Raw genomic sequence first — 11972 nt, 5'->3', positions numbered from 1 at the left:
CAATACAATTCCCTCTTTTACCATAAAATGGCATTTTTCCCAGTTTAGCACAAGATTTGATTCTTCACACCTAATCAACATACGCTCAAGATTATGAAGACATGAGTCAAAAGAATCACTGAAGACTGAAAAGTCATCCATGAATACTTCCATAAAGTCTTCAATCATATCATGAAAAATAGCTACCATACACCTTTGAAAGGTAGCAGGAGCATTGCATAAGCCAAAGGGCATACGTCGATAGGAGAAAGTACCATAAGGGCATGTAAAGGTCGTTTTCTCTTGGTCCTCTGGTGCTATAGGGATTTGGAAATATCCCAAGAAACCGTCAAGAAAACAATAAAAGTTCTTTCCTGCCAACCTTTCCAACATTTGATCAATGTAAGGAAGAGGAAAATGGTCTTTTCGGGTAGCATCATTTAATTTTCTGTAATCAATACATACCCTCCAACCCGTGATAGTCCTGGTAGAAATTAATTGGTCGTCTTCATTTGTGACAACGGTCATGCCACCCTTTTTGGGCACGCATTGGACCGGACTCACCCAAGGGCTATCCGAAATTGGATAAATGAGACCTGCATCTAGGAGTTTGATAATCTCCTTTTTAACAACTTCTTGCATATTAGGGTTGAGTCGCCTTTGTCTTTGTACACATGGCTTATAGTTATCTTCCATTAATATCTTATGCGTACAATAAGAGGGACTTATACCCTTGATGTCATGAATTTTCCATGCTAGAGCCGTTTTATGGGCTTTTAACATGGAAACAAGTTTAGACTTCTCACTTACAGAGAGTTTGGATGAAATGATAACCGGGAGAGTAGAACCTTCTTGTAGGTAAGCATATTCCAAGTGTTTTGGAAGTGGCATGAGTTCTAAAACGGGAGGTTCTTCAATCGATGTTTTACATCGGTACTCATTTCCTAAATCCAACTTTCTGTATTCTTCATCATTTGGCTCATAACCGTTAGCCATCAAGGTGGTCAACATCTCCACTTCTTCCAACATATTCTCTTCATCACCTTCCGCAAAAATGCATTCTCCCGTACCTTGCAATTCTGGAAATTACTGCAACAACTCCGAATATGTGTCTATGGTTTGCACATAATAACATTGATCATCAGTAGACTCGGGGTATTGTAGGGCATGGTCAACGGAAAAGGTAACCTTCATATCCTCAATACTAAGGGTCAATTTCTGCCCATGAACATCTATCATAGCTCTAGCGGTATTGAGGAAAGGTCGACCTAATATAAGAGGCACACGTGTGTCCTCCTCCATGTCCAAAATTACAAAGTCAGCCGGAAATACTAGGGTACCTACTTTTACCAACATATTCTCTAAAATTCCACGAGGGAATTTAACAGAGCGGTCCGCTAGTTGAATTGCCATTCGGGTTGGTTTTAGTACCCCGGGGTTTAGCTTAACATATAATGAATAAGGCATTAAATTTATGCTAGCCCCTAAATCCGCTAATGCTTTAATGCATTCCAAATCTCCCAGGAGACATGGTATGGTAAAACTTCCAGGATCTGCTAATTTCTTTGGTATTTTGTTCATCAAAATTGCTGAACAATTAGCATTCATGGTGACAGATGAAAGTTCCTCCATTTTCTTCCGATTAGTAAGTAACTCTTTTAAGAACTTAGCATACTTGGGCATACCTGAGATTACATCAATGAAAGGCATATTTATGTTAATTTGTTTAAACATATCTAGGAATTTTGACCTTTCTGCCTCTAGCCTTTCTTGTTGTTGTTTTCTTGGGTATGGGAGCGGTGGTTGATATGGTTTCACTACGGGTTTTTCTCGTTCTTCCTTTTCAACCACTTTTTCCGGCTCCTTAACCGGTTCATCATTTCGGTTCAACGGAACACTAAAATCAGAATTTTCGGGCATTTTTGGAGCATCGTATGATAAACCACTCCGTGTGGTGATAACATTGGCGTGCTCATTTCGAGGGTTCTTATTTGTATCGCCTGGTAAACTACCTGGTTTTCTCTCACTAAGTAAATTAGCTAAACCACTCATTTGTTTCTCCAAATTCTGAATTGAGGCTTGTTGATTTCGAAACTGGTGTTCGTTTTTCTCGTTGGTTTGGTTTATATTTGTGACAAGCTGAGTTTGTGATGAAATCAACTTTTCCAACATACTCTCCAAATTTGACTTTTTTTCTTCCTGTTGGGGTTTTTGATAAAAACCCGGAGTTTGTTGTTGGAACCCACTACTTGACCCTTGTTGGTAATTGGAATTTTGACCTTGAGGGTTGTAGGGGTTGTTAAAGTTCCGGTTAAATTGGGCTCTTCCTTGAAATTGATTGTTATTCCTTTGGCTTACGAAAGCCACTTCTTCTTTTTGAGCCATTGTTAAACCGGCATCACAATCTTTTCCTAAATGAAGACCACCACAGTATTCACAACCTACTTTCATACTATGAATTTCCTTGGTGATTTTATCCATGGTTCGAGCAACACCGTCTATTTTAACACTTAGGGAACTAAGGTCATCATAGGCGCCGGCGCTTTGGACTTGAGCATTACGAGTAATTGGGCGTTCTTGATGCCACTCATGAGAATAATCGGCTAGCTTCTCGATTATTTCATAAGCCTCTTGCTCAGTTTTGTCCATAAGAGAACCACCGGCCGCTTGGTCAATTGAAATTCGGGTTGCTACATCACAACCTTTGTAAAAGATTTGGACCTTTTGAAAGGTATCCAAACCATGGTTTGGACAACCTCTTAGCATTTTGGAAAATCGATTCCATGCTTCGTACAGGGTTTCCATCGGCTTTTGACAGAATTGGGTAATTTCGTGTTGGAGTCTCGCGGACTTGGATGCTGGAAAATATTTCTTAAGGAATTTTTCCAACATACCATCCCATGTTTCTATCGTAGCTTCGGCCAATGAATCTAACCAACTTCGTGCTTCCCCTTGGAGTGTCCAAGGGAAAAGTCTTAATAATATGGCCTGGTCAGTTTCTGGTTTAAGTTTAAAAAGAAGACATATCTCTTGAAAGAGACGAATATGTTCGTTTGCATCTTCATTCGGACCACCACCAAATTGACACCTGTTATTAATCATTTGAAGAATATGTCCTTTTATTTCAAAAGTTACCTCACCAGTAGGTGGAGTAATAGCACTACCTTGTCCGGTCCGGGTTGCTTTCATCTTTGCTGCCATTGATTGTCGTGGTACCAACGGTCTTTCTCCTTCCATTTCAAAATTTGGGGGTTGAACGGGTTTACCAAAGTCTGAATATCGAGGCTTGGTCGTACTTGATTCTGAATCAAAGGTTTCTTGCTTTGATGAAGATTCAAAAATTTCAAGTACTTCTTTTGAAATCCTACCAAGCTTTCTATCAGGTTCTGTAAACGATGTAAGTAAAGGAGATTCTGAACTTCGGGTATGTGGCATATGCGACCTATAAACTGTCAATCACACAACTAACAAAAATTATTAAACATACCGATTCTATAAGTTTTAAAAATCAAAGACTATTAAAAATTTAAAATAATTAAGAAACTACTTAATCACAAATCAGTTAATAATTCTATTTTGACACAAAACTGTCCCCGGCAGCGGCGCCAAAAACTTGATGTGCGAAAAGTGGTATATGAATTGTTGTATGGAAAATACCGGTTTTAAAGTTTACACACACTAACGGGCAGTGTACCCGATCGTGTAGTAGTATAGATAATGGTAAAATCCGTGTATCGTTCCAAGGACAGTTGTATTAGTCAAATTAGAATTATAAACTATATTATGATTAACTAAGTAAATGAAGCTTAAAGGTACAAGTTTTATGTTTTGTGACTTATTTAACGATTAGCCAAATCAGAGAAGAGTAAAAATGAAAACAATATTTTTGGTCTTTTAAATTTATAAGTGCAAGGAAAGCAATTAAGATAGTTTTGATATCAAAGAGATGAAATATGCTCATCTAGACTTTTTACCCTCGATGTGAATGTTTATTTAGGATTAAGATCGGATTGATTGGTTATGCACGAGAACTAATTGATCGGTTTACCAAGAGTAGTCTTGAATAAACACTCAAATGGGATTACACGACGCAAGTGATGTTCTTGTCATCTAAGACCTCCTATTTGTAATCAACTAATTCAACTAGTCTAAAGACTTGAAGAATGATCAAGTCAATGGTGTGTTGATCATGATCCACTCCTATGTCAACTAATGGTTTAGCTTAGTTCATTCCCTTGATCTGGTTAAATGTTCAATTCACCCAACCCAAGTAAACAATTAAGTGTGGTAATAAGATCCCTATAAACGTCACTAGATAAGGCAATTTACTAACACCTATTAGTTATATGGAATTGAGTAGTGAAAATATGTATAACAGATTCTAGGGAATTGATCGTTCACCTAGACAACTACACATATCAATTAAGCTATCTGAGAGTATCTACAAGAGTCGTTCTTACATTCCTATATAGATTAACCGTTTGAACGCAACTTACCCCTTTTGGTAAAAGATGGGCAAACACTTGTCACTAGGTGTAAATCAATATACTAAATCAGCAAGATGGTGTTTCTTAGTTGAACAAGTATACTAACTAGTTGAATCGAAAAGATTAAACTTAACAAGAATGGTTCTTGTATTCAAACATCAAACTATCGTACATGGTAACTATCAATCAAAAGTAAACATTCAACATCTCGGTTATTTATCTAGATGAACATAAAAGAAACTAGCCAACAATCATGGTAACAGACAACATAACAATCAGATTAACAACTGAAATCATTGTTTTAGAACAAGGAATAACCTACAAGAACAAGGAGTTCTTGGATGATGAAGGTTTTGATCTTTGATGTCTTGATGTTGAGCCTCTTCCAAGAGCTTGGAGTTCTCCAATTTTGCTCCTAAAAATCGTCTCTGTACTCTCTGGTTCGTAAGCTCTGAAACAGTCCCTCAAAACAGTAGTTTTAAAGTGGAGAAAGTAGGTAAAAAGCACAAAAGTCAGCTGAAACCTACTACGGGACGGCGTCCAAAAAGGCTGGATGGCATCCCGTCCTTAAGAGCTAGACGGCGTCTTATAAATCCAGGACGGCGTCCTGTTTTAAGAGTCTGGACGGCGTCCTGTAACCCCGGACGGCGTCCAGATATGCTGAGATTCACTGTTTCGCTTTCTTTTCAATCCTCTTTTATTTGGACGAAGCCTAACACCTTGGAAGCTTTGTTTTACCATTTTAGAGCACTAAATAGACCTTAAGTCGTATCGGGATCAACCAATGTCATAAATCATCAAAACTCTTTGTAAATCACTCTTCCGATACAAATTTGCGCATCTTGGATTATCACTTGTAGAAACGCCTTCATTATCCTCGATTCTAGAGTATTTTACACGATATTGCGATAGATATATATGATGTTATTGAGCAATATCACCCGTCTGCCCGCATTCGTAACACTTTTTCGGCCCGTTGGTGTTCGGCCTCCCTGTCATCGTGGTAGTCTTGCAGTCTCTACCGATGTGCCCGCTCTTCTTGCACTTCTCACAAACAGCATTACAATACCCGGTGTGGTGCTTGTAGCACCTCTTGCATTATGGTAGCGTGCCCTTGTAGTTCGGGTTGGAGTTGTTGTTGTTGGGGTTGGGGTTGTTGTTGTTTTGCCTGAACCCTTCATGTCGCTTCGCCGGGTTTTGATCATAGTTTCTACCCCTGTTGTTGTTATTGTTGTTGTGGTTGTTGTGGTTGTTATGGTTGTTGTCCCATTTCCTCTTTTCACTACTACCAGCTTCAAACTTAGCCTTCTCCGGCTCATCAATAAGGATCTGATTCATGAGAGTATGCGCCATGCGCATTGCTTCGGGAACATTCGGTGGTTTGGATGAGGTGAGATTTCCTTTGATGGACTTAGGAAGTCCCGAGAAGTATTTCTCCATGCGCTTGAATTCGAGGGTGACCATGGTCAGACACATTAATGCTAACTCCAAAAACCTACGATTGTAACTGTTAAGGTCGTTCCCTACGGCCTTCAACTGCATGAATTCAATTTCCATCTTCTGAATTTCGGTTCTTGGACAATACTCATCAATCATAGCACACTTAAACTCTTCCCAAGGCGTAGCATACGCCTCATCGATACCTTTCGCTTGAGCTAACGTGTTCCACCACGTTAGCGCGCCGTCAGATAGCGTGCAAGATGCAAACTTGGTCTTATTATCCTCCGAACAGTTGCTAACTCGGAATACTGATTCAAGTTTCTCGAACGATCTGGTGAGACCAACTGGTCCCTCGGTGCCGCTGAAGTTATGCGGTTTGCAGCTCTGGAATTCCTTGTATGTACACCCATTTCGAACGGTTGGAATAACCGGTGGTGGTGGCGGTGGAGCTTCGAGATTTCTTTCTGCTAGGGCTGCAGCGACCCGTTCGTTGATCATGTCCTCAATCTGGGTGGCAGTAGGTGTGGTTCTTCCGTTAGCCATGGTATTCTAAACAAAAATTTTGACCCAAGTCAAAATCCAGCATGCAAGTTGTAATAATACAGTATATAGTGACCAATCATGGAATCAAAACATCACATGTTATTAAATAATGCATCTAGGTACAAATACCACAGAATCATCGTACAGCAATGTAAATAGAACATCGTGCAAGAATTAAATAACGCAAAGTTCCATTCATTAATAATAATAAGTTTCATACATCTGAATAAGTTCGTACAATACATATGAAATACATGAAACTATGTCTAGATTACATCATGAAATCTAAATACAAGGTCCTACGGTGAAGGCGGGTGAACTGCTCCTCGAGCCAACTGCTCCTCGAGCTCAGTGACTCGAGCTCAGAGAGTCTCAGTCTCCCTCATCAGTTCCTCGTTAGAGGGAGCTGGTGGGGCAGGCGGTGCAGGTGGGGCGGGTGGTGCCGGTGGTGCTGATGTAGATGGCCCAGCTCCGGATGTAGACGGTACGTCCCTAGATGTAAGTGGTCCGTATCTAAATCTAGGTGGTACGGTTCCAGGAATAGTCAATACGTAACGGGGAACCTTACGTATCTGTGGGTCGGCAGGATATGGCACAACTCGTTTACGAGCAGTAACCCTACGACGATGGCCAAAAGCGTCAGTAAAAGCACGACCTCCATTCACCCCTGGAATGACGGTGCCGTCGGAACGGTACCGCTTCTTCGGCGGGGTGGAGGGTGCCTGAATAGGTCTATCAGCAGGATCCTCATCATCGCTGGAGTCGTCCGATGATGAAGAATCGGCGGATGATGAGTCATCCGAATCGTGTGGTGGTGACACTGGTGGCTGAGCTGGTAATCCGAAGCGTCCGAAGGCGGCCAACATCTGTCGGTGTCTGCCTGGCGGAATCATGACCAAACGTCCGTCGGGAGTGCGTCGGCAAGGCGTGCGCATGTGGTTACGAAACGTCCCTTCCCCGAACTCCGCGGGGATCTCAATACCACCAATGCGGGGCTGTGACCTCGAGGGTCCGGGAGCAGACACTGGGGCAGATGCACTAGTACCAGCTCCAGAAGTAGAAGCGCCGGGATCACTAGTGGGTGTCGGGGCCAGTGTATCGGCAGTAGCAGCAGCAGGTGTAGCAGTAGGTAGGGCGACGGGGTCTGAGTCTGTACTGCCCGAAATGCCAGCAGGTGGAACATCCGACATCTGAACAAGGAAAAATAAATTTTCCATGTCAGTATGTCATAAAGCAAGCAAATAATAGGCCAACAGTTTAAATCATGTATAACAATAAGTAGCATGGCAATATCAGTAATCGTACGAAACTAGCATGCAATCGAAAGCAAGTAATAGCATGCAGTAGTGAAATCACGTAGTAGCATACGGCATATAGCAGTAACAGTAAGCAGCAGCATGTAGTAAGTTCAGCGGAAACAAGTAAACTAGCAAGTTGTAGATTAGTCCTATTAGTGAATCCTACTCGGGTCGGTCTTAGACTCACTAATGCAACCAAATTCCCTACAACCAATGCTCTGATACCAAATGTGATGCCCCGTACAAAACCATCGTGTACGAATCATCAACAACAGGATCATTACAAGGTTAAGTACTATATGCTGTAATTAAAGAAGTTGCATTCATGATAAAAAGCTGATGTCATAACCGACATCAAATGTTTTACATTTCAAAAGCATGCTTCACTAAGTAGAAGCAAATAATAAGTGTACGTGACCACAATGGTCGTTACAAGTCATAGTTCAAAAGTACGAATGTTTGAATGCAAAGTAAAGTAGTTCATGCGTGGACAACTCTAAGCAGCGGGTTCTACAGCACGACTAGTACACAGCGGAAGCAACCTCAAGCACCTGAGAAATACATGCTTAAAAATGTCAACACAAAGGTTGGTGAGCTATAGTTTAAGTATAACAGTATGTAAGGTAGGCCACGAGATTTCAGTGCTACAAAGAGCGTTTCAAATCAGTATGATAAAGTATATGTTTAACCGTGGGCACTTGGTAACTAACTTAACGTTTATAATAGCCCCTGAAAGTACACTTGGCGAGTGCGTATGTTTACGAAGTATTAAACACTCGTTGACTGCTAGCGCGACTAGCCCGAGTGGGGATGTCAAACCCTATGGATCCATATCTAAGATTCGCGTTCACCGGTTCATAAACCAATGATTAAACGTTACCGAGCTAAAGGGAATGTTTCTGCCGTTATATAACCCACACATATATAAAGTTTAAGTACTCGTGCCTAGTATGTAAAACATAAAATCCGCATGTATTCTCAGTTCCCAAAATAAGTTAAAGTAAAAAGGGAATGCTATAACTCACAATGATATGTAGCGGTAAAGTAGTAGTCGGGAAAGGTGTGCAAGTAAATGGTCCGAGGTCCTCAACCTAAGTCAAATAGTACTAAGTCAGTAAATCGTCTTAATAGGTTTAAAAGTATGTAATTAAGGTCTTAAGGGTCATCATCATTCATCATTAAACAAAAGGCGTAAGGTAGGTTTCGTTTATGAAAGTAGTTTAAAACAAGGTCTGATTTCAGTCAGTCACCACGGCCTCTACCCTTACTGAATTAAGGTGAGACCAGTGGCCATGGCTCCATCTATGAGTCCCTTAAGTGTGGTAAAATTTACAGAAGCAAACTCGTCTTGGTTTGACCGTGGCGACGGTCTAAGTGCGAGTAGGTCAGAAATTTCTGCACAACGTTAAAGGACATAGTGACGATCGGAGGGCCATAAATCCTAAACCGTAACTCGGATTAAGACGAGTCCTATATGAAAAGTTATCTACTCGAAACGTTATATCTAAAAATAAAGGTTAGAACAGCCCAGGTCTATTGGTATGTTCCAGAATCATCAGGTCAGTAGGTTTTGGACAGAACAGTGAGTTTAAAAGGGTTCCGGTGGTCTTGGTGCTTGATGTTCATCATGGTTCTCATCCTTGATGCATATAGCTTCAAGTGTACAACTCATTGATGTATCTACATCATCTTAACCAAGTCTTGACCATCATAACCCTAGTGCAAGTCTGAGACATGAAGCACAACTCACTTAAGAGTTGTATGAAGTTTGATGAACCAAAGTTACATCAAAGTCTTAGATCTAACACATACATGAACTATAAACTTGAAAGTTAACTAACTAATCAAGATCATAAGTAGTAGAACATAGTTCTTAGTTTGATCTTGAAGATCCAAGACTCAAAAGTCTAGATCCAAAGTTATATTTAAAGAAAACTTGTTTGTGTGTTCTTGAACTTCCAAGGTTAACTTAATTTGTTCAAGAGATATGAGATCAAGACTAACTTGTAGTACTTGACCATATAAACTAACTACATGAAATTAAAGTGCATAAATTGAAGAAGTAAACTTAGATAAACAAGAAAAGGTTCATGGTTGTTCATACTTTAAATATTCAAACCAAAGTTTGATCTTTAGAAAGTAAACTTTAAATTTACTTCCATGACTTACAAGTATGTCTTTAATCAACACAAGAACTTTATAATCTTTGAAACATTATATGTAGAACTTAAACTAGAGAGTTTAGTTCTTGATTGTTCTTGTTAAAACAAGATAAAAGATGAATCAAACTAGAAAGTTAGATTCTTGAAACATGTAAGTAAATAACAACAATTATCACGACAAGTAACATTAACAACAAAGAACAACAAATGATGATGATGATTTGCATGTATGTATAAGGTTTTAAGAAGAAAAGAAGAAGAGAAAAATGTTCTTGTTACTTACAAAAATGTAGAAGAATATGAGAGAAAGCTTGAGAGAAAAGTGAGTGTGTGTGTGTGTGTAAATGAAAGAGTAATATGAATACAAGTCAGTATGTAGTGTAAAAAAAAATCAAATCACCACTAAATGGCCCCAAAGGATTCGACATTCAGCAGAAAAAAAGGGAGGAAGGCTAATGTTTAATGGCTCTTCATGTGTTAAAGCTTAAAAGTTGGATAATGAGGATGCATGCATGGGAAATGTATGTTAACTAGATTCCAAGTGTTGAAACTAACTAGTTACCATTCAAACTAATACTTACAAGTTGAAAGAGTGGGCTAAAGGTCCATTAATAAATGTAGGGTGGGCTTGGAAGTCCAATAACATGAGTCCATTACACTAACAAAGCCCAAGTTCAAATAAATCACAAGTTAAACCAATTAAAGCCCAAGTAACTAACTAATAGCCTTAGTTAATTAAAATGATTAATAAATTTAATCATGAATGTAAATAATATCTAAAAATATTATTCGTGAAAGTTCCGGGTGTCACAAAGACGTTTCGGGCCCTTAAAAGTCAAGTTCGGGCAATCATGACAACATGTAAATGTAATATCGTACATCCGTTTAATCATACGTATTAATAATAATTATTATTAATAAATAAACGTTGGAAATTCCAGGGTCGTTACAGCACCCTTTCTTCAAGCACTTTTAAGCTTTCAAACAACTAATGAGTTTTAGCTTTGAGTTACCCTTCTCTCCATAAATCATTACTAGCGTTTTATCCTTACGAGGAATGCGAATTGCCTTCTTGGCACACACAACTTCAGCTCCTATTTTGAACATCCAGTCCATGCCGACTATTACATCAAAACTTCCTAATTCTACGGGTATCAAATCAATCTTAAATGTTTCTCCGGCTAAATTTATTTTACAATCACGGTAAATTTTATCGGCTTTAATTAGTTTACCATTAGCTAACTCAATCATGTACTTTGCATCTAGAGGTAATGATGAACAATTCAATTTAGAGTAAAAGTCTCTACATACGTAACTTCTATCGGCACCAGTATCAAATATAATAGATGCGGATAAGTTATTAATGGTAAACGTACCCGTAACAAGCTCCGGGTCTTCACACGCCTCTCTAACATTAATAACAAATGCTCTTCCACGTGCAGATCCATTATTCTTCTCTGGATTCGGACACTGGCTCTTATAATGACCCGGTTTCCCACACTCATAACAAGTAACAGTGGCCAAGGCAGTTCTATTTGCATTGGTGGCAGGAGTCTTGGTACCGTTTGTATTTGTAGCGGGAACCCTACAATCTTCATCAAGATGACCTTTTCGATTACAATTGTTGCACACCACATTACAATAACCAGAGTGATGTTTGTGGCATCTGTTACATAAAGGATTTCGTCCTTTGTAACCTGAGTTTGAACCGCTACCCGCACCTTGCGTGGTTTCTTGTTTCTTGTTGGATTGTTGATGATTACCTTCCCACTTTCTTTTGTTTCCCAATGTCTTGACATCTGTGTTCTTATCCAGAATAATCTGGTCCATCAATTCGTTTGCCATGGTGATAGATTCATGAAAAGTCTTGGGTTTGGATGCTGTAACGTTTGCCTTGACCTTTTTAGGTAAACCGTCTTTGTACAGTTCAATCTTTCGTTCTTCGGTTGGTACCAATTCGGGACATAGCAAAGCTAATTCCATGAATCGCTGATTGTAGTTGGTGAGTTCAGTACCAACAGCTTTCAGGCTTCATAATTCAGCTTTCAACTTCCTAACCTCGT

This window comes from Rutidosis leptorrhynchoides, chromosome 1 (genome assembly GCF_046630445.1).
Source record: "Rutidosis leptorrhynchoides isolate AG116_Rl617_1_P2 chromosome 1, CSIRO_AGI_Rlap_v1, whole genome shotgun sequence".
NCBI lineage: Eukaryota > Viridiplantae > Streptophyta > Magnoliopsida > Asterales > Asteraceae > Rutidosis > Rutidosis leptorrhynchoides.
The sequence above is the reverse complement of the archived record's forward strand: the minus strand, read 5'-3'. Positions refer to the sequence as shown.